We start from the raw sequence: 21,575 nt of genomic DNA on the forward strand, positions 1-21,575 counted from the left end.
AATATCACATGTAACGGTTCAAATATTGTAGAGTTCCCATAATCCTCATCTCATTTCAGAGGCTATTTCTAAATCCTTTAAACCTGAATTGGGTATTACTCCATTCTCCATGCGGTTTTAATCAATGATAGACCAGGGTGTGTGCTAAAGTTGTCGCCGATGGATCCTATAGGTTCACTGCCTCAACAGGAAGATAAGGGATGAAGTAAAGTGAAAAGAAGAGATGAAAAGGGAACAAAAGCGTCTTTCACCAGGTCGATTTTATCTTAAGCTTAGATTCAGTAGATTCTTTTCTAGAAGTGCCAAAATGAGACACATTTGGTGACAACCTGATCTGCATTTCCCCCAACACAGAAAGGCAGGGCATTGTTTTTCAAAGCTGCATTATCATATAATGAGCGGTTAAAGTGCCTCTGGCTGGATATGTTGTAATATTTATATGAGTTCCACGGAAGCTGATACAGCTGATATACTACAGACGAAGACAAAATATGCTCAATGTGCTGGATAAATAAGAATGATCCAATATAACCCAGTGCTTATCCCCAGGCACTGGGGTTAAATTAAACGGGTTCTTTACATTCATATTCATCTCAATTCTTTGATATGCTTGTTATGCATATAGAATGCACAACCAAGGAAACAAGATATGAATAATGGAAATATATGATCCTGTTTAGCTATTATTGATTTACTCTTCACTTTATTTGGATGTGGACTTGGAGACTTGACAGTTGGAAAAAGCAGTGAAAAAAAAAGCAGTAAGTCACTGAAAATAACAACAACAAAAAATCTTTCAAAATTCTATTTACATTTACATTTACATTTATTCATTTAGCTGACGCTTTTATACAAAGCGACTTACAATTGCTATATATGTCAGAGGTCGCACGCCTCTGGAGCAACTAGGGGTTAAGTGTCTTGCTCAGGGACACATTGGTGTCTCACAGTGGATTCGAACCCGGGTCTCTCACACCAAAGGCATGTGTCTTATCCATTGCGCCACCACCACCACCAAGGAAACAAGTTAAAGGAATAATTCTGTCATTTAAATTTTAATTGAAAAAATTCAAAAAAAAAACTTTACTAACTAAAATGCAAGCAGCACCACCTAGTGTGAACACATTAATTCTAGTTCTTCAAAATAACTACTTTCAAAGGCAAAAGATGATCAGAGAGAGCAGACACACTATAGGGCAAGGGTCATATGTGACCGCATTACATGTAAAAGAATGAGGTTTGGCTGGTCAGCACTACTCTGCCCAAGCACATCCTTTAATGGACAAGAGTTCAGCGATAAATGTCCCCTGGGGCTTGAATAGTTACAGCCATACAGCCAAGATAAGAAATACGTGGAGGATCAAAAGGGGATGATGGAAAGATGGACAGAGAAAGTATGGATATGACACTAGATGCACTGGATGCATCTCAAGTTTAAGCTAGTTATTAGTTACAGTAGTAATATTTGGATATTTCAACCAAAAATTTAGAATTTGTCAACATTTACTCACCCTTGTGATATTGCAAACCTATATGGCTTTCTTCTGTAGAACACTGAGACCTTTCTCAGAATATTTTCTTTTATGTTCCAAATAAAAAAGAAAATAATAGAGTTTTGGAACGACATGAGGGTGAGTAAATGATGACAGAATTATTCCTTTAACTTGTTTCCTTGTTACAAATATTTGTATTGATTAGTGGTGATTGCTAAGGCAACCATCACTATTGTTATTGCACATTCTTATGTTTATAGATTTGAACAAACCACCTAGCAACACTGTATCAACCATATAGAAATGCCATGGAAACCACCCACAACGCCTCACGCAGAACCTGATTTCACCAAGAACAACTTGTTCTTGGATCAACATCTTTGTTGATGCTGGGGAAACATTCCAATAAACCAATCAGATTTGAGGGACAAGTTTACAGTTTATGTCAAGTTTAGGATTATAGTCAGGGTTTGGTGAAGTATTTTTCACCTATCATTTCACTCCGATTTTAGGGATGAGTTATGGGTAGGGTTAGGTTTAGAGGTAGGGATATGGTTAGAACTAAATTTTCGGACAGGAATGTTGTTCCTGGACTAACAAAATATGTTGACCCAGGAAAGCGTCTAACTCTGCAAAATCAGGACGTGCATAACATTGTGGCAGTGGATTGAAAAACGCACCTGTGGCAAAATTTGTGCAAAACGCAAAATATGTTGCGTCATGCACATTTCGCGACAGTTTCAAAGTGAAATGTCCAGTTAGTGACGCTAAAAGCTTTTAATTTTTTTTTACGGAACAGATGAACGTGAATATGGCAATGTTTTATTACGTTGGAGTTTGTACGTTTCACCGCAGCTCTGAATTGAAATGTCCGGTGAGATGGCGCCAAAAGTTCAATGCTCCATTTTAAAATAACGTACACCTACACTAAAGCCTAAATCTACCAAATGTGACATAAAAACGTAATCATAACCACGGCATTTTAGCTTGTTTTTGAACTCTTGTCTTCGAGCTCTTTTATCATGATTTGTACCCGAGCTGTACATCACAAGTACAATACTGTGCCAGCTGAGCAACCGAGCAAGCTTAGTACATCAGGAAAACCGAAAATATGGAGCTTGTTAAGTGATGCAAACTCCAAAATATATTCGTTAACAAACCGTAGGCTATACTATGGTAAAAAGTGTTTTAAGGTCATAACATAATTGTGCAAGGAGCTGCATAAAAACAAGTCTTTATTAATCCATAATCTGCCCCTGTGATCATAATTGTGTTTTACTGCCTCTAGTGTTCATTTCTGTTGGAAACTGCAGTGATATGTACGTATTGGTACGTATTTTGCGTTTTACAAAAATGTTGCCACAGGTACGTTTTTCCAAATGAGCCTGTGTTGCAAGCATCACAATTTTTTTTTCAGAAAATGTAATCTAATCTAGTTAAAATCACTGTTACCTTCAAACCACAGATGTGCAACTAATTTCTGTTGAGTGCTGATGAGTATTCACATAATTTACATCCTAGAGAGATGCTGCATAATATGCATCTTCAATAGCGAAAACCATACAGTATATCATTATATATAATGTATATATAATGTGAAAACCGTATATATACCAATTATCTGCACCTACTTGAACAGAGGGACCTCATGGAGAGGATACTGTTATTTACAACATGATGTTAATATATAATACCAAGCTGTAATAGGTTGTGATGATAATACTGCTAGTATTTTCTGCATACAGTTTGTGGTCTCACCACCATTATCGGTTTTTATCAAACCCCTGGGTCATACCTGTTTCATAGATATAAATGCTAATTAGAACTCAGGGCAACACACACAAACACATACAAACATGGTTCACTGCATGTGCCACTGCATAGCCTACTTTACAGGGGAGAAAGGAGGAGAGAAGACACATGAGCACCATTGATTTACGCCCACAGTTCCGTGACCACTGCTTCAGAAAGGTGAATGTTGAACAGAAACAAAATGAATTAGAGCAGGAGTCAAACATGGAGCATATAAAGGGGTCATATGCATTTTATTGCCATTTCAAACCTTATCATACTTTTAGAATTAAATAGGCTGTTTTTGCTACTGGACCTTTAAGGTTTCTGTATGCAAATGACCTGTGTTAAAACTGGTTGCAATGGGTATCTGTATATCTCAATGTTTGTATAGTCATAGTTTGTGTCAATGTTATAGCCTATAGATTGAAATCTTTTGTTATACCAAAATTCCTATTATTCCAGATTCTTTGTCCTTTGGTGGTGTTTAAAGGGATAGCTCACCCAAAAATGAAAATTCTGTCATCATTTACTCACCCTTATGTTGATCCAAGCCTGTATGAGTTTCTTTCTTCTGCTGAACACACACACAAAAAAGAAAGAAACTCATAAAGGTTTGGATCAACATGAGGGTGAGTAAATGATGACAGAGTTTTCATTTTTGGGAGCTTGTATCATGTATGCTCGGTGTCGTTATGTTTTTGTTTCAGTCAGTTGGTCTGTGTTCGTGTTCATGAGTTTATCCCCTGGCTTAGTTAGTTAATTATCTTGTTCACCTCATTAATCATCTCATTAGTTTCCTTTGTTTGTACCATGCATTTAAACTCTGAGTTCTACTTTAGTCTCTCTCCGTTCTCATCTATGATTTACGTGGTTGTGTTCTCCTGTGCTGGATTGATTATTAACATACTATTTCCTTGGACTATTCCTGTCGTGCGCCTCATTCAGGCCAGCAACCAGTGACAGAACTAACCCTTTAATGTCTGTTGGCAAAATTGCATTTGGTACATTAGCAGCAGCTCTTTTCACATGACCCAAAAACTGATGTTCAGTTTTTGTCACTGAAGGACAAAAAACTCTCTTCTGTAGCTCTCAAATGGGATTGGTTATGAGTCACCAAGTGAAATTTGGCATCATTGATGTCAAATCTGCCATGACTCGTCTCCAGGTATAAAGTCTGAATAGATAAAAAGCGTCTGATAAAAGTTGCTTTAGATAAAAGTGTCTGCTAAATGAATACATGTAAATGAATAAGTGAAAGTGTGAATAAGACTCGAGAGATATGGCACAACGGAGAATTTCCAAGAATATCAAATTATATATCAATCTGTTCCTCACACAAAACTACCATAAAACATCAGAAAATGTGTTGTATGGACTATTTTTAATGGCAATTTTATTGTGCTTTTATGTCATTTTTGGATATTGAAAGCCCAAGGTCACTATATGCTTTCATTGTGCGGAAAGGACAACACAGGCTCAATGGAAAATCATACCTGTGGACACAGTTCTGTAAAATGATATTACATTGCTTTTTGCATGCTTTGTGATACTTTCAAAAGTGGAATATGCAGAGAGAGGAGCTAAAAGTGTGTTCTGTTTGAACGTGAATCTGGTAATGTTACATTGCATTGGTTGCTGTATATCGCTGCAGTTTGGAAATGATATGTCCGGTGAGTGGCGCTAAAAGGTTAATGCTCTATCGTTTTTGGGGGAAAAAGCACCACCTACACTAAACCCTATTCTGAACCTAGCCAATTCATTTAGACAAACCAAACGTGAGATACAAAAAACATTTAGCTTGCTTCTACAAGTCTTTGAGCTCTTTTACTTGTGTTTCTCAGGACTCGTGCGCCCAAATTTGGCAATTTGTGCGAGTGAAATTCTGTACAATGGGAACTACTGAGCAAGTTGACTACATCAGGAAAGTCATATTTATGCAATGCAAAAGTAAACAAAAATAAGACTTTAGTACCTGATAATTTGCCCTGTAATCAATATTTGTGTGAAAAGGGAAAAAAAAGTTATTGGTGCTTTACTGCCACTAGAGTTGTAGGTATGCTTTTGGAGTTTTAAACTTATTTCTAATGAGCCCATTCTGGGAAAAGAGTAGCGTGAACATTCTTCCAAACATCTACTTCTGTGTTCTATAGAAAAATAAGGTTATACAGGTTTGAAATGACATGGGAGTTGAAAATGATGACAATATTTTTATATTGGGATGAATAATTCCTTTAAGTTTCTAAGCTACACACATTTAAAAAAAAAGCAGTGTGACCTAGAAGGCACTTCAATTCTCCATTTCAAGAGATTGTGATCTTAACCCTGAATTTGAACATGAGACAATGGCCCTGGTCTCATTTTTCACAGAAACAACGAGTGCACTCATTCTATTCCACATGGTGCACAAATGCAAGAAATGGAACATGATCTTCCTGCTTTAATTCAATCTTTGGCCTGTTTCTCTGTGGAAACAAGGACGAAGGCAATAAAATAAGAGGGAGCGTTAGTGTGCCCCAAGAATCTACCTCTTTAACTATTAAGGTCAACATGACATTTGAATCCTAATGCACATTCCTGATCTTATACTGAATGATTTATCAGTGCACATTTTTCCAAAGAAAAATGTTTGTCTTCATAAACCCCTTGCTTAACTTGTAACTTGTAACTCGCTCCGCTGCTGAAACTACTGACTACTGTTTTTAAGCTGACATCACCAGTCCTTTATATTTCTCAACCCATTTTCAGTTCCATTCTGTATGTAACACCAAAGACTTTAGGTATACAGAGACGGTACACTCATATAACTATGAATGGGAGAAAGTGCAATGTGCAATATGCCTAATAAGTCCCGCCTTCTAAATAAAAGAGCCAATCGTCAATTGGTCATTGCGCCACTGCAGCTGCCCTTAGAAGCTCTGGTTGCTATAGAAACAGTCAGTCTTCGAGGCGCGCGCTTATGAAGGCACATGCGCAATGACTGGTCCAGCCTGAAACATGCAGTTTTTCCATCCTGATTTGAGTGTCTAGAAACAAATTTTTTTGTCAGATGGCCGCTGAGTGAAATGACTTTGGTAAACCCCACTTAATCCAGTCAATTCCTAATGCATAAAATAAAGCTCTGTCCATATACATCCTGTTTTATTAATGTAAAATAGATTGCGGATTTTGTTGACTTGAGGGTGAATAAACTATGATTATGGTCTTTACATCGTTAGCTTTGTGAAAATCTATTGATTTGAATATTTTCAAGCAGTCGTTTATCAGTAATGCTATTTACAGTGACGACAAGAGCAAATGCACAGGACTGACTAGGTGAAGAGTGCAGTAGTGCTTCAGGTTTGAATTAGGTCCCCTTGGCCTTCCTGTAGCACAAGTCCTTTGGGCGTTTACTGTAATTGCTCTCTCGGAGAGAACAGACTAATTTCGGATGGTGCCACACACAGTGAGTCTGTCAGCGTAATAGGGTTTGCACACATCCCTAGCGTAAGGATCAGCCAGCGGCTGGAGCGAGTCTCAGAGTGATGTGATGCTGTTATGTTCAGCTGATAAGGCAGAGCTCAGCGCTCAACGCTACGGCTCATCAGATTGATTGTGTTCTGCCGAGTCGCGGTTTCATGCTCATTAGTTCTCTAATTCGTATAATCAATAATATGGATTACAAAGACATTTAAGTGTTTGCTTGCCTGGTTGAACTAATTCAATGAGGTATGGCAATAACTTGACAGTGGTTCTATCACAGTCCCTTCAAGGCAAGTCAGTTACTTGCTGTAGCACAAATTCAAAGAGCCCGGGACAAAATTAAAAGTTTGGTCACCAGCCCACACCAAAGTCTGAAACCTGCTAAAAATTAAGTAATATAAATAAATAAATATTATGTCATTAAGGGTCTGTAACATACATACAACATTTAATACTATTCTGGTAACACTTTACATAAGGTTCATTTGTTAACATTAGTTAATGTATTAACTAACATGAATATCAATGAGGAATACATTTGTTACTGTATTAGTTCATCTTTGTTAATGTTAGTTAATAAGAATGCAGCTATTCATTGTTTGTTCATGTTAGTTCACAATGCATTAAATAATGTTAACAAATACAACCTTTGATTTTAATAATGTATTAGTAAATTATGAAATTAACATTAACTAAGATTAATAAATGCTGTAGAAGTATTGTTCATTCTTAGTACATGTTCTAGTTAACTAATGAACCTTATTGTGTTACCAATATTTTTATTGCATTCATGTTGTAATATTAATCATAATGCCAGCATCCTCTTTTTAATTGCAGCTTGAGTATAGATAGCTGAGATTTTACTATAGTAATTGTACCTCGGTAGCGCAAGGTCATTGATTTGATTTTCCAGGAACTCACATGATAAAACTGGTTGCAGTTTCTGTAAGTCTCTGCAAAATCAATATATATATATATATATATATATATATATATATATATATATATATATACTGTACAGTATATATATAGGCAATATAAAAGAAGTACATACCACCTTCAGAGAAATTACAATACTACACAATTTTACATCCACTAATTTATTGATTAAAGCCACATTTATCATAGACTTTGAATTAGAAGCAATGTCTCATGAATTGTTTAATGATAACAAAGATGTAAAGAATGTGAAAAATCCATTGAAACTGAAGGATCCAGACTTCATGTTCATCCAGACAAACGTTTTCATGTCACGTTTAGTCTGCTTTGGCTTCGTTTTCAAAGACTTTTAGTTTGCTTTTCTTTGTGTCCTGTCTTCCCGCTCATCATTGGTTGTCATTGCTATTCATTACGTTATTAATTAATGCACACATGTCATCATTTGAGTTTGTTATCTGGTGTATTTAAAACCTTCAGTTCTCTGTGTTCATTGTTTGGTGTTGGTTGTGTTTTTCTACAAACTGTTTTGTGGATGTCTCTTTTATTCTAAGTTATTTGAACTGCCATCCATCTAGTCTTCTTCAAGGACCCGAAGTGCGACAGTTCTTCTATTGAAAGGCCATGCAGTGACTATTGAAAGACATATACATTTCAAGGCCAGGTTTTCAGTCCGTGTTGAATTCTCAGTATAAGAGCTTGCAGTCAACGTGTCTAGTGACACACATGGATGAGAAAATAAGGTAGCTTGATTTTCACATTTCCTTGAATATCTCACATACCAAATCACAATCCCAGTATGACTTCAATTTAACCTTCAATCACAGCTTTCCCTTCTCTATCGCACTTCGGTGGAGAATTTACTGGCGTTTCAGTCTCTTAGAGGTGTAAATATTTGCTCTGACAGAGATTTTATTCTGAACTCAATTATTTTGGAATATCTAAATATCTAAATTTAAACTGCATGGTCAAGAATGTAATTTTTGGGAAAGACAGAAACATGTAATACATAGATATTTTTAAAGCGTGATGGGGTGGAGAAGGTTGTCCACAAGGGCAAATAAATCCCATACACATCTATTTAAGGCTATTTCTGTTAAACACCCTTTGAACTGCAATAACTACTACTAATAACAATAGTAATGATTTGTGTTGTAATTTTAGGGAGAATATATACCAGATATTCAGAAATATGCTCAGGTCAGGCTCAGACATTTAAGCTTTATTAATTATGAGCATTGATCAGTAAGTGATTGACAGTTATCTTAAAGGAGGTTGTTGAAGAAAAAAAGTTGGAAAAAAATCTTTTGAAATGGTGAAAATACAGATTTCTGAAATTTAATCTAACAAGCTGAAATGTTTTGTGAGACAAACCAACCAATACCAGAAAACATTACTGAATTCCTAAAATTCATCACTAGCACTACTTATCCACTGCATTTACTTAATAATTTAATAAAATAAAACAAAACAAAACTATGATTTGTAATATGCTTTCCATGTTTAAAAAATAAATAAAAATAAATAAATAAAAAAATAAAATACATACATGTACATGTCCTGCAAAATAGGAATGTAATGTGAAGATTCAGAAAATCTGGAAAAAAAAGTAGCCCTCAAACATTTTTTTTTTGTTGTTGTTGTAAAATGCAGTTATAAACACAACACAGAGAAGGTTTAAGGAACCCAGCTGTGTTCTGTTCAGCCATTATGCAGAATCATACTGTGTGTATGAGCATTTACATGCAGTCAGAAAGTATAATAAAACAGCACTGGAAATGTGTCCAGCAATCACAAGTAGTCATTATAGCCTTATAATGACGAAACACTGCAAGCAAGCAATAAAATAATGTTATTTTTATGAAGCAATTGACATTTTTAATTATTTCACCCTGCCTCTAATGCCCTTATATTTAACTATGACATTTCTTTTCACCATTTCATCTAAAGTATTAGCCTGCATGTATTTGGTGATTGCATGTCTTAAATCACACTTTATAAAGTGTAATGCATTTAATTTTATGTATAACAGAAATATTTGTTCATCCAGGTGAATTTATGCACATTTACATTTTATATTATAGTTTATACTCCATATAGTTATTGTAAATATGTGCATAGAAGCCAAGCATTACATAAGAGTTAAAGAGAGTCTCATGGGTGTGCAGGCATAACAAAAGAGGCTCTGCGCAAAATGCTGTTTTGCCATGATGTAAGTTTGCATTTGTTAAGTTGGCAGTCAGAAAATCTCTACTCAATATACAGTAAACATTGCAGAAAAGCCTTTGGACAATCACAAAATATGAAAAAACTAAATATCTAAAGTAAACTAGAATGCCAATGATATGACTGAGGGAGTGAATAATAATGCTTAAAAAATAAATGTAATGTTGGAGAATTAAATCGACTGATTTATAAAATCACGACTTGTTTTCTTTGAGGGTTAGGATTTAGGCTACGCTCTATTATAATTTACATGAAAGCAATATTGTGTGTCCCCATTTAGGTGTGTGTGTTGTGAGACTGAGTGAATAATCATTCATCGTTCAGTATTGCTTGATTTTGTGCCAGTCATGGATCTTTATCACAATCCTGTTCTGCTGAATGCCTGTCACGTCAGCATGTCCCATCATGTTCCATGCTTCACTGATCATCTTTTCCAAATTAGCAACTGGAATGATTTTTTCTCAGCTTAATATACTTTATAAATGTAATGTTGGAACTGAACTGAAGCAAACTGAAGAAACTGAGTGTGTATATTTGTGTCTGTACATATAAATATGAAAAATGAACACTGAAATGCCTGTGATTTTACTGCAGAATATCAATGCCCCCAGTTCAAAATGAGCCAATATTCCCAGAACAATACTGAAAAAGAAATCAAATTCATAAATCTCTACTATTGTTGTCTTGCAGGAATTGTTCCTTATAAACCAGTGTTGTTACTTCGATCCCGTTCAGAATCATACTTATTGAACGTAGTACAGGCAGAGCCCACAACGTAAGGGATGCAATTACTATCAGTTAATTGCATCCCAATATCAAGATCATGAAGAATATATCAGCTAGTGAGCCTCAATCATATTACCTACAGCATTCATTTATCTAGAGACATATCTGCAACAGCCTTTGTTTGGTAGATGGTGAGATAACTACACGCTTGAAAGTTCAAATCAATACATTGTGTGGACGTTTCATGTTCCTTGCAATTATTCCGAGAACATACAACAATTCGGTTGTATTATTTGACATTATGGGCCCTATCTTGCACCCAGCGCAATTGACTTTGTACACCGACGCATGTATCATTCCTATTTTGCACCCGCGCAAAGCGGACTTTTCCCTCAACAGACGCACGTCGGTAAGTTAGGAAATACACTTGCGCTCGCGGGGGCGGTTCAGCGCAAAGAGGAGGCGTGTTCCGGCGCAAACGTTCCTTCATGCTATTTTGCAGGTTTAGAAAACAATTGCGCCACTAACCAGGAAAAAATAGTTTAAAGTCAGTGGCGCGTTGCGCATGTTATTCATATGCTATTTTAAGGGCGCATGCTTGGCCATAATCAATGTAGCGTGTGCACAAAGCGCACTTTGATTCTCTCATCTACACAGAAGCAGCAGTTTTCATTTTTGCAAATCATACATTATTACAATAGATAGATAGATAGATAGATAGATAGATAGATAGATAGATAGATAGATAGATAGATACACAGACAGACAATTTATTATAAAAGCATACATCTAGCTTACACATTTACCCAAATTATCATACGCCTGTATATCCGAAGTTAATTTGGGTGGGTTTCTCCATCCCCAATGTCCCTGACGAGAACGTCGGTCTCCTCGGCTGTGAACCGCTCCTGGCGCGCGCCTGGCAAATCCGCCGTTATAATAGGAATCCGCTTTAGAACAAGCGCGCCTGCTCTTAAAGGGAATGTGAGATGTCGCTCTGATTGGTTTATTTCACGTTACGCCCAAACCACACCCATGAATAATGAAGCTACTTCAGACCAACCCCTTTTAGATTTGCGCCGGGCGCAAGAGGCATTTATCCCGCCGGGAAAATAGCAACAGCGCCCAAAACCCGCCCACAAAGTTACTTGCGCTTTGCGCTTGACACTTGCGTTTCAGATCGTTAAAATAGGGCCCTTAGAGTGGTACTATGATGCATTAAGAATACAGTAATAAATGATAAGCTTTTTTCTTTGTAATATAAGGGACAAATGCGTTGGGGGGAGTGAATATATAATTACAACCAATTGCATTTATTTTATTTATGAAGTTTATTCATAGAATATGGTTCTTTAGGAATTATTTAGTTACTTTTGCATTGTAACACTTCTGACTGTAAATTCTAATTGGATGAGCAACATTTTGAAGCTGTAAAAGGCAGATAAACACACATTTCAATTTGCTTCGTTGTGTAGAAACCATAAACAGCGTAAAGTCATGCTTACGGAAGAATAGCTTGTCAACAATGGAAGTTAACTTAATCATTTTGTGTTGGGACTACTCGATTCATTTTTGTTGATATAACTAACTAGGCAGCGGATCTCCAGTTCAACTGTAGTTGCTTTTCATGGGACTGAATTAGAAAGATTTTGAAATTAAGTGTTATTTTATAGTTTTTTCAGTAAAGAGAAATACTTGCTAGTTTTTAATGTTCAGTTATGTTAAAGATGTTTTGGGGTTTTACGGTTACCAGTGTGTAGAAGAGTAATGCTTGTGCTTAGGCTGTGGCCGGTTAAATGACGACCATGATGTGTGTTTCTTCATACATTGAGCAATAAATGTGCTAAAGTCTTACTTGCTCATCCTTTAATATATAATAATATATAATACTAAACAAATTTGACTTTAGCATACTAACATGTGCTATTGCTAGTTGAAATAGGAACTAGCTTATTAAGTTGATTCAACATAACATTATTTGTTTAAGCTTGTTCTTGCTCTACTGACCTAAACTGATTGCATGGAATAGTTTTCCTTTAATTAATAGATAATAGAACAAATTTGCTAATTTTCTTTAAAAAAAAAAGTAGTTACTGCCATTTTATAGAAGCAATAGGCCACTTGAGGCTGTGTGTTACAGTGTTTTTACAGTTGAGGGGGTTACGTAAGTGACGTAAGCTGCGCTTGTTGTTGTGACCTTTATTTTTAACGGTTCTGCGGACCTTTATTTTGACTGCGCTGAGAACGCCAGAGGATGAGCACATAGTGTTTGCATTCTCCGTGGTCATTAGTTTACGATCTGTTTAACAGTCCTGTCTAATATGATATTAGTTCCTCCAAAATTAGTTCCTCCAAAATTAGTTCCTAGAACTAAAATCGTTCCTAGTTCCTGCATTGTGAACACGCCCAAAAAACGGGTACTTCGGTCAATAGGTCTAGGATCTATGAAAAGATTCCACTGGTGTGAAAGCTCCAATTAAATACTGTTCCTTCGGACTCACTGTCATTTTTCCAAACATTCCTCCCATAGGCAAGATGGACTGAAGGAAACAGTTGTATGTCAGCTATGGTTTCATGGTCTGGTCACTGAAGTGTCCCAAGAAACAATAAGGTGCGCAGATACATTCCACATGCTACGCAAACTGCATGTTTTCTGATGTAAAATGAAACTCACAGTACTTCAGATAATCCACTGCCATCCTAATGGGCTGCGGGCAAACAAGGATCTTTCTCTCTAGAGGACTGCTGCTTTAAAATAGACTCTAGCGTGAGGATTTGCTCGAGATACAACCTGCTTGTCATTGTGAGGAAAGGGAATGTGTTAAAAAAAGAGCTGATAATGAGGTGTGGATGTATTCCACACAGCTGAACACCTTTAACACCAATAAAATTTGCCCCTTTAACACAATAATGCAGCTTGCGAATGGGATTTCGTAATTAAATTATTTTGTTTATTTATTGTATTAATTATTAAAAAATATATTCATTTATTAATTTTCCTTCATGATAATCAGAAACCATTCTGCAAATGTAATCTGTTATAAGTTTAGCCAGGAATGGTGAATAGCTTAATGCACAATAGAAGTAAAATGGACAGATGAGGATATACACTGTAGATCTCCAAGATCTACAGAAACTGTACTGACTTCAATGTGTCATCTATCTCTGAGTTTGCTCATGGTTAAGATAAAAAGTGAGGTTTCTGTGCCTCAATTCGCTTATTTAAAAAATAAAGCCCCAAATATTGATATTATGTATCAAGACATCTAACTGCAGCTGAGTGCTTTTGAAGTCACATAATCACAACACACTTTTGGATGTACACTAGCTTGAGTAGTAATTTATTCAGTGCTATATATGTGAGTAGTGGGGAGTTGGATTGCTGCTTGCGTTCAAATGTCTGGTACTGACTGCTGCTTATTCTGGCCAAGAAACGCCCACTAAAGAGGAAAAGCCTGTCTGATTGACATGTTACAATAAATGTATACATATCAAAGGTCTAGTTTTATGTAATTTATGCCCAGGCTATAATACCACAATGATAGATCGAAATAGAAAAAAATATATAGTGTCTGAATAGAGGCAACAGTCTCAACAAATGGTTGTCACAGTTGGTTGATGCAGAGAGGAAAAACAAAGATGGATCTAATTGCAGAATTGTTTAAGTTTATTAACAAACTAAAGATTAACAAAATACTCAGGATACTTTTCAATCAGAATAACAAACAGAACGACCAACATAACGCGATGAACTGGAAGCAAGCCCAATATTTTGAGAACCAAACCAATCAAAAAAACAAGCAACACGTCTTCAACTTAATCAATCAATGAAAAACCATGGAAACTCTGATGCAAGCAATACTGTGTATATTATCTGTATAGCTTCACATTTAACATTGTTATTTTTGGTCACTATTTGGAAAAGAGTAGCTTGAACATTCTTCGAAACATCTCTTTTTGAAGAAACAAAGTCATAAAGGTTTGCAATGAAAAGAAAGTGAGCGTCAACGGATGCTGACGGGTAAAACACTGAACCGACAAAACCCAACGGAGTGTCCGTGGCCGTTGGTTGGCATCTGTCAGTGTGGTGTGAATTAGCCATTTCAGTCTGATTCACAGAGCTGAATGAGGTTGTTTACTATGAAGATTCGAATGGTATCACGGCCCATGAGATGTATAAACAGCATCCCTATTACTTTAGTAGCACTGCAATATGAATGCAACCACTTAAAGCTCATTAGTTTGAGCTCAATTGCATTTTAAACACTTTAGGCATACATGGCATCGCAATAAAGCTGACTTACTGTAAATGAGATTTCTGGGAAGGTTTGGGGCCGCACATTCACTTTTATTACCTGCATTCATCTAAAATGAACATTAATGAGGAATCGAGTTTACAGGCAGCAGGCTAAAACCGAAAGAAACTACATTTTAACTTTGATCCAAAAACAAGTGAGATGCCTACCTAGACAGCATCTTATAATTCAGAGAAAGATCTATTTGCTAATTTCGATTTTTAGGTTTTGTACAGTACCCTACCAAATCATGTTACATTTGAGGCCATTTTGTTCTTAGATTTTTCATTATCCACTGAAATCGGTTTTGGAACTGACACAGGAGAGAGTTAAAGTTTCGGTTAATTGAGCAAGTGGGTACAGTTATTGAACCATGCAATAATCTCGAAATGGCCAATTTAAGAAGATATACTGATCTATTAATATTACACTACAAGACAGCTCACTAGGTTTTGAAACAGATCTTGTGTCAACAGTCAAATCACTACAGAAGAACTGATGGTGATTTGAGAAAGAGAAAGTGAACGAAGAACGAAATACCGTCTGTATCTGCTTCCTTTGCTTCTGTTTTTTCCTTTGTCTTTTCTCGCCTTGGGCCACCTCTATTCTCCGGAGAGAGGGGCCAATACAGAAAATTACATGGTCAGGGCAATTCCAAGCCTTATTTAGGGGAATGATTGTTTATCCTGAAGACATATGGAGATAGTTAAAACTGGAGGTGGGCAGGGAGATAGAGAGAGAAAGAGAAGCAAGAATGCCATTAAAACTGGACCTGTGTGGAGGTTTATGAACACCAGCATCCTCTGAGACAAAGCACATATGAAGTGAATGAGAACAGAGATGCAGCTCATTTGCTGACATCTCAGAAATGGCCATCTCAATAGCTGCTTTAATACGGAGTGATGAGCTGTCAGATCGGACATACACTACGGTCTAGTAACACTAATGGACTGTGAAACATCCCCACGGACCTCTGCCTGCTGAGAGAGAAACATACATCCGATATCTAATAACCCTGCGCAAATCGCCAGAGCATGAGAAGTTTCCTTCAAATAACAGTCAGTTCTCCTTTTTCATGTAGTGTTTATGAAGAGAGGTTTTCAAGGAGGGCAAAAAGCCTTTGGACGTGATGGAAGCAAGTGCGTAAATGGCTCACGTTCCTTCACTGATAATCAGATACATTTAGCACACAAAAATGGCCTGAAAATGACAAAACTCTGATCTGATTGGCAAGCTCTACCCAATGGTGTGATGATGCACAGGTTTTAAACCCACCCAACATTTCATGCAACATTTCAAAAGTCTGACAGAAAACAAAGCTGTGTTTATAAGGTACTGGGCTATAATTTAGGCTATAAGAGGTTCTCGGCTAGAATGGATGTAGCTATGCAATGTTCATTGTAATCATTCTTTACAGAAAATTTTGTTTACACAAATCATTGTTTTCCTGAGTATAGCAACACAGGATCATTGGAAAAACGTGCCTGTCAAAAGTGAAATGTCTATTGTGTGGTGCTAAAAGCGCAGTTTTATCTTAATCAGATGAATATGAATCTGGCATCTTTTTATTGCGTTGGCTGTAGTCGTGATCGTTCAGAAATGAAATGTCCAGTGAGTGGCGCTAAAAGTTATTGCTTTATCACGTTTGAGCCTCAAGCAAGCTTACTACATCAGAAAAGCCTTTCATATGGAGATGGTTATGTGATGCAAACATGAAAACGTATTAGACTATTATAGACTACATTAAACTAATGCAATGGAGGAATATTTGTGGGTCCTGATAATGCCAAATGTCTTATGTTACCAGTAAAAAGTGGCCTACATTATTTAAAAAATATCTAGTCAGTGACAGAGTGCAAGCATATTCGTCTAAAATAATTCTGTATTTCAGCTTCAGAATAATGTGCATTTGGTTATCAGCACCAAGTCCAAGCCTATTCATTTACACCCACAATGTAATATAACATTTTGCATTTTAATAAACAGTAACATTTTTGTTAACCTTTTATCATATGTCTTGGAGTATCGCAATAATATCGTATCATGAGTTCAGTATCGTGATATGTATCGAATCGTGACATGAGGGTATTGTTACACCCCTAGGTAAAAGTATTTTGAGTTCATAACATAATGCAAGGAACCGTGCGAAAATAAGTCAAGTCAAGTCAAGTCACCTTCTATAAAAATATAGATTGTTTCAAAGCAGCTTTACAGTGCAGGGTTTTTCCTGGCTCTAAACGAGGCGGAGGTGGTAAAATCCTGATCATGTATTAATTTTAACAGTAAGATAATTAAATTAGTATTTTTCGGAGACCATCATATAGCCTACTGTGTTTCCCACAGTATTTTTATGGGTGGAGGTCGGTACCTCTAGGGGGGTCTGGGGGCATGCCCCCGCCCCGGAAGAAAATTTTGTACATTTTAAAAATAAATAAATTAATCTGGTGCACTTTGTGTCACCCGAATCCGCTGTTAAAAATAGATAATCCAACCGCCCAAAATATGATATTCTTTGATTTAGATATCTGCATCTGATCATCTCATCACATTACAATTATTCAAATTCTCAGTGTTAAGCATGATGATATGGCAACATATCACACTAAAGTAGGCTGATTTAAAATGAACATTTATTTAAAATAAAAGTTCTTCTTTTGGCAAAATTACATTTCCTTAATAACCTAAACAGAACCTTTACTCCCTTAGAACTTAAATGATCAATGTTTCATTACATCACTGTTGGACACTCATTATATGTCGGATATATTGGAAAACACTCTTTACATTTTTTTTACCTTTGTAAAGGGCATTTTTTTCCTAATTTTATTAAATGTATTCTTCATCTTTCATTTCAAATTCTTCAGTTTGATCAATACATTCAATTAGAACAAGACACTAGGCTGTTAACAATCAAAACGTGGGGAAACACGGTAAGACATTTATATTATCAACTATAGGCAATCAATCGCCACTTACATTAAATTAAATCAGAATCATCCTCGCGTTTTCGGTGATTCCCTTCTTATTTTATTTTTATTTTTTTTGATATTGGTGTTTTAATCAGGGCATTTGTCCAGTTGGGCAAGTACAATTCTCTCACACAAAAAAAAACGTGTCCCGAACAAGCCCTGATATGTTTTCCTTGATTGGTTTTCCCTGAAGAGAATTACGTTGTTGAAAACGAAAGTAAAAGAGTGACGCACGTTCATTGCGTTTCACCGTGATGAGAGTTCTGTGTCTTTATTAAATTCAACATATTATAGTGATTTATCTGTCATCCACCCTCGATTAATTGGAATGTTATGTTTTTATTACTTGGCCCACCCGACCCGCAGCACTATCGGCAAACTATACGATTTGAGAATGGAACCCGCAAGAGAACCGTCACGGTGGAAAAAGTGTATCTGAGCATGTGACTGTCTGTCCGAGTTTTGTCAAGAGCCGGAGGCGGCACAAAATTTTACGGAGACGGCCACCTCATAATTCTCTATGCAGGAAAAACCCTGCAGTGATAACAGGAAATTAAAGTAACAGAGATTATTTTGGCTTTACAGCAGCTCCAGAATAAAGTTATTGTCCAGCTAAATTTAGTTTTGACTGATTCACTTCCATTGCAAAGATCATTAGTTATTAACTAAGGGGCCGCTTACACAACACCGTTCTAACAGAAAACCCTTAACGTGCTCCGGCCCGCTCATCCGCACAACAACAGTGCCTGGTGGCTCGAGAACGCAAACCTTGAAATAGGTTCCAAGGTACAAGCCTTGAAAATGTTTGAAAAACGTTATCATCTCTGAGTAAACTTCAAAAACGCAAATCTGTGAAAACGCTGACGGCGTGCACATGCGCGTTTGAATATTTATGTGCGTCTTCATTCTTCAAGTCTTCATTATTCGATAATCTGCTAATTTCACATGCAAAGTAATTAGCCAACCATAACAGCGTTTATTCATATATAGAAGCCAGAAGGGTAAGTGCATACCAACCCACACGGCATGCTACAAAGCAAGGGTCAGTTATTGACTAACTCTTCAGGCCTTTGGTATTGGTATTGACTCCTATCGGCTCTCAATTGTGTTCTCAATTCTCTATTGTAGGTTTCCAAATTAGTAATCAACTCTAACAGGCCTATTACCACCCTCAGTGTGGCACATTCAAGGGGCCTTCTAAACGATATAAATATCCTCAGTCAGTGGCTCAGGGAAAGTTTGTCTTTTCTTGCTCTTACTTAAAGCAAACACAATGAAAACTAAATCCAATGGGCCTCGATAGCTAGTCCATAGCTTCTCATTCTTTCTGAGATTAAACACACAATAACATGGTTTGGCTACAGCATAGAGGTCTACACGGGTCAAAAAATTTGTACCCGAACCCGAAAGGACCCGTAATGTGCTACACGGAACCGACCCAGACCCGATTATTTGAAAGCTGGACCCGAACCCGGCGGGAAGACACAGACCCGACTGGACCCGATTGACACATATTCCACACTAAATTGCAATTAACAAGTCAATAAACCAGTTGCAAAAAATAAAACTTTTTGTCTAACCCAGCTGACCATTTAAAATATAGACCCAAACCCGTACGGGTCTCAGGTCCTCGGGTCTCGGGTGCTCCGTGTAGACCTCTACTACAGCAGTCTACTTCGAAATGTGCTATTAATTAGCCTAAACAGTAATGAAATAAGACAAAAAAAAATCCCATACACTTTCAATGAAAGACAGATTCGAGCATATCATAGAGGATTTTTCACTGTTTTAACTCAATGACCTAGCAACAGCGAGAAACACCTTATGCAAATACAGCACATCATAGTTCTGTCATGACAACTCTCTGAGTGTTTGGCATGGTTATAGATATGTTTGGTCTTGGCGGAATAGCTCTGCTACGCTGCTGCTGCTGTTATTGCTGCTGCTATAGAGCAAGTACAGGACTTGCTACTGCCAATACATACATCACACGCTGCTGTGAGCAAGTAAGACATGCCGCTGCTGCTGTACAATATAGCATTCATGAATTACCTGTAGCAGATTTATACAGGTGGAGCTGGGGAAGGTGGAGGGTTTCTGAAAGTGTGTTACACTTCTACAGCAAATGCTGACCAAGTATTTGAAGGTTGAGGACACATGCTCATTGGCTACCGATACAGCAGGAACCAATCAGCTGTGCCCTATAGAGAATGATGTGATTGCAAGCAGGTTGAGTTGAATACCTATCAGCCTGCGCCATCTAGAGATTCATGATATATCTTTGCATTTATGAGTAAATGCCAGTCAGTGTTTTTTTCAGAATATGCAAAAAATGTAATTATTAAAGCTGCAGTAGCAATTCTAATCCACTTCGACACCTTGTCCTAACCAGACACAATGCAACAGCATGACACAATAAAAGGTATCTTTTCCATCTATCTATCCTAGTAAACAGTCGGATATGGCTTAAGTGAATGCAATTTAAAAAGTAAGAAAGACAATGCTTGTGTACCAGTATATTGGATCTGTGCATTATTCTTAAAGAGACAGCAGCCTAATATACCTGATTCTGTCTGTTTTGAAATTAATCAAACTACAAGAGACAAAGAAATCACTCACTGCTCTTCACTGAATAACTTTTGTAACTTTAATAAGGAATAATCTTTATTTAATTTATACAGTGAAGATTATATGCAGTGTTACTTTACATTTGATTCCTTTATTCAATTTCTGTATACCTGAAAACTGCTGTATAAGACCTAGCCTACCTGAAAAATTAGCAAAACAACGATTTCATTTGTATATTTTTTCTATTATATTTATTTATTTGTGCTATTGCTTGTAGTTTGATGACTGTTTTCTTGCCTTTAATAATCTTTGAAATTTATATTAGTTAGTTTTAGCTGTGGTATCGAAATTGTAATCGAGAATTGTTAAATTTCACTGGTATCTAAAATTTTGGTGTCATAACCTTACTTATTAAAATACAAGGATACATGGGTAAAAAACAACAACAACAACAACAAAAATATTTTACGGTTACTTTTTCGGTAGGGCCAGTAAAAATCTTGAATCAAATCGAGAATCAAATTGAGAGCTTGAGAATCTGAATCTGTATCGATACCAAGGCCCTGGTACTTATTCATTTCGTTGTGAGTATGACTGATTTAGTCAAATTGTGTCATGTCTTGTATATTGTCTGGTGCTTGTCACTGAAATCTTCTTGCATCACGTCTGGTTAGGACACAGAGTAAGGGTCAGGAAGAAGCTGTAAAATGGTTCATAAAAACTAAATTAGCACTTTTTAGTGCAAGAGACCTTGACTAAATTGGACAATTAGTAATTCAGTACAAAATGAAAGCAAATAATTCAGCGGCCCCCTAAACATTTGCAAGCGCAAAGACTTGACATCCGGCTGCACATTACCGCTGCATTATGCCAAAACCACTACACAGATGACCATTGGAAATGAGAGGACGTCTCATTAGTGCTGTGGTGTGTAGAACCGGGTTTCTAGAGAGAAGATATTTCTGTCAGGGTTGTATAATTCATCTGCAGTACTGCAATGCGCTGCTATACTCAATGAGAGCAATTAGCAGAAACTATAGAGTCAGTTACTCGTCACCCACATAACTAAAGGCCTGACCGAAGACAGATGAGAGAATGTGGAATGAATG

The 21,575-nt window shown here is 36.8% G+C and overlaps 1 protein-coding gene and 1 long non-coding RNA gene across 2 annotated transcripts in view; both read right to left on the reverse strand.

Annotated features, from left to right (window-relative positions):
- Positions 1-21,575, reverse strand: part of LOC309513541 (1-phosphatidylinositol 4,5-bisphosphate phosphodiesterase eta-2-like) — a 140,317-nt gene that overhangs the window by 72,104 nt on the left and 46,638 nt on the right. The window lies entirely within an intron of this gene.
- Positions 9,320-12,959, reverse strand: LOC309513568. The gene is made up of 2 exons (XR_014211470.1): positions 11,844-12,959; positions 9,320-10,946 (listed from the first exon to the last, which is right to left on the reverse strand). It is a non-coding gene; the product is annotated as an uncharacterized lncRNA (long non-coding RNA).

This window comes from Leuciscus leuciscus (assembly GCF_965113295.1).
Source record: "Leuciscus leuciscus genome assembly, chromosome: 13".
In the NCBI taxonomy this organism is placed as follows: domain Eukaryota; kingdom Metazoa; phylum Chordata; class Actinopteri; order Cypriniformes; family Leuciscidae; genus Leuciscus; species Leuciscus leuciscus.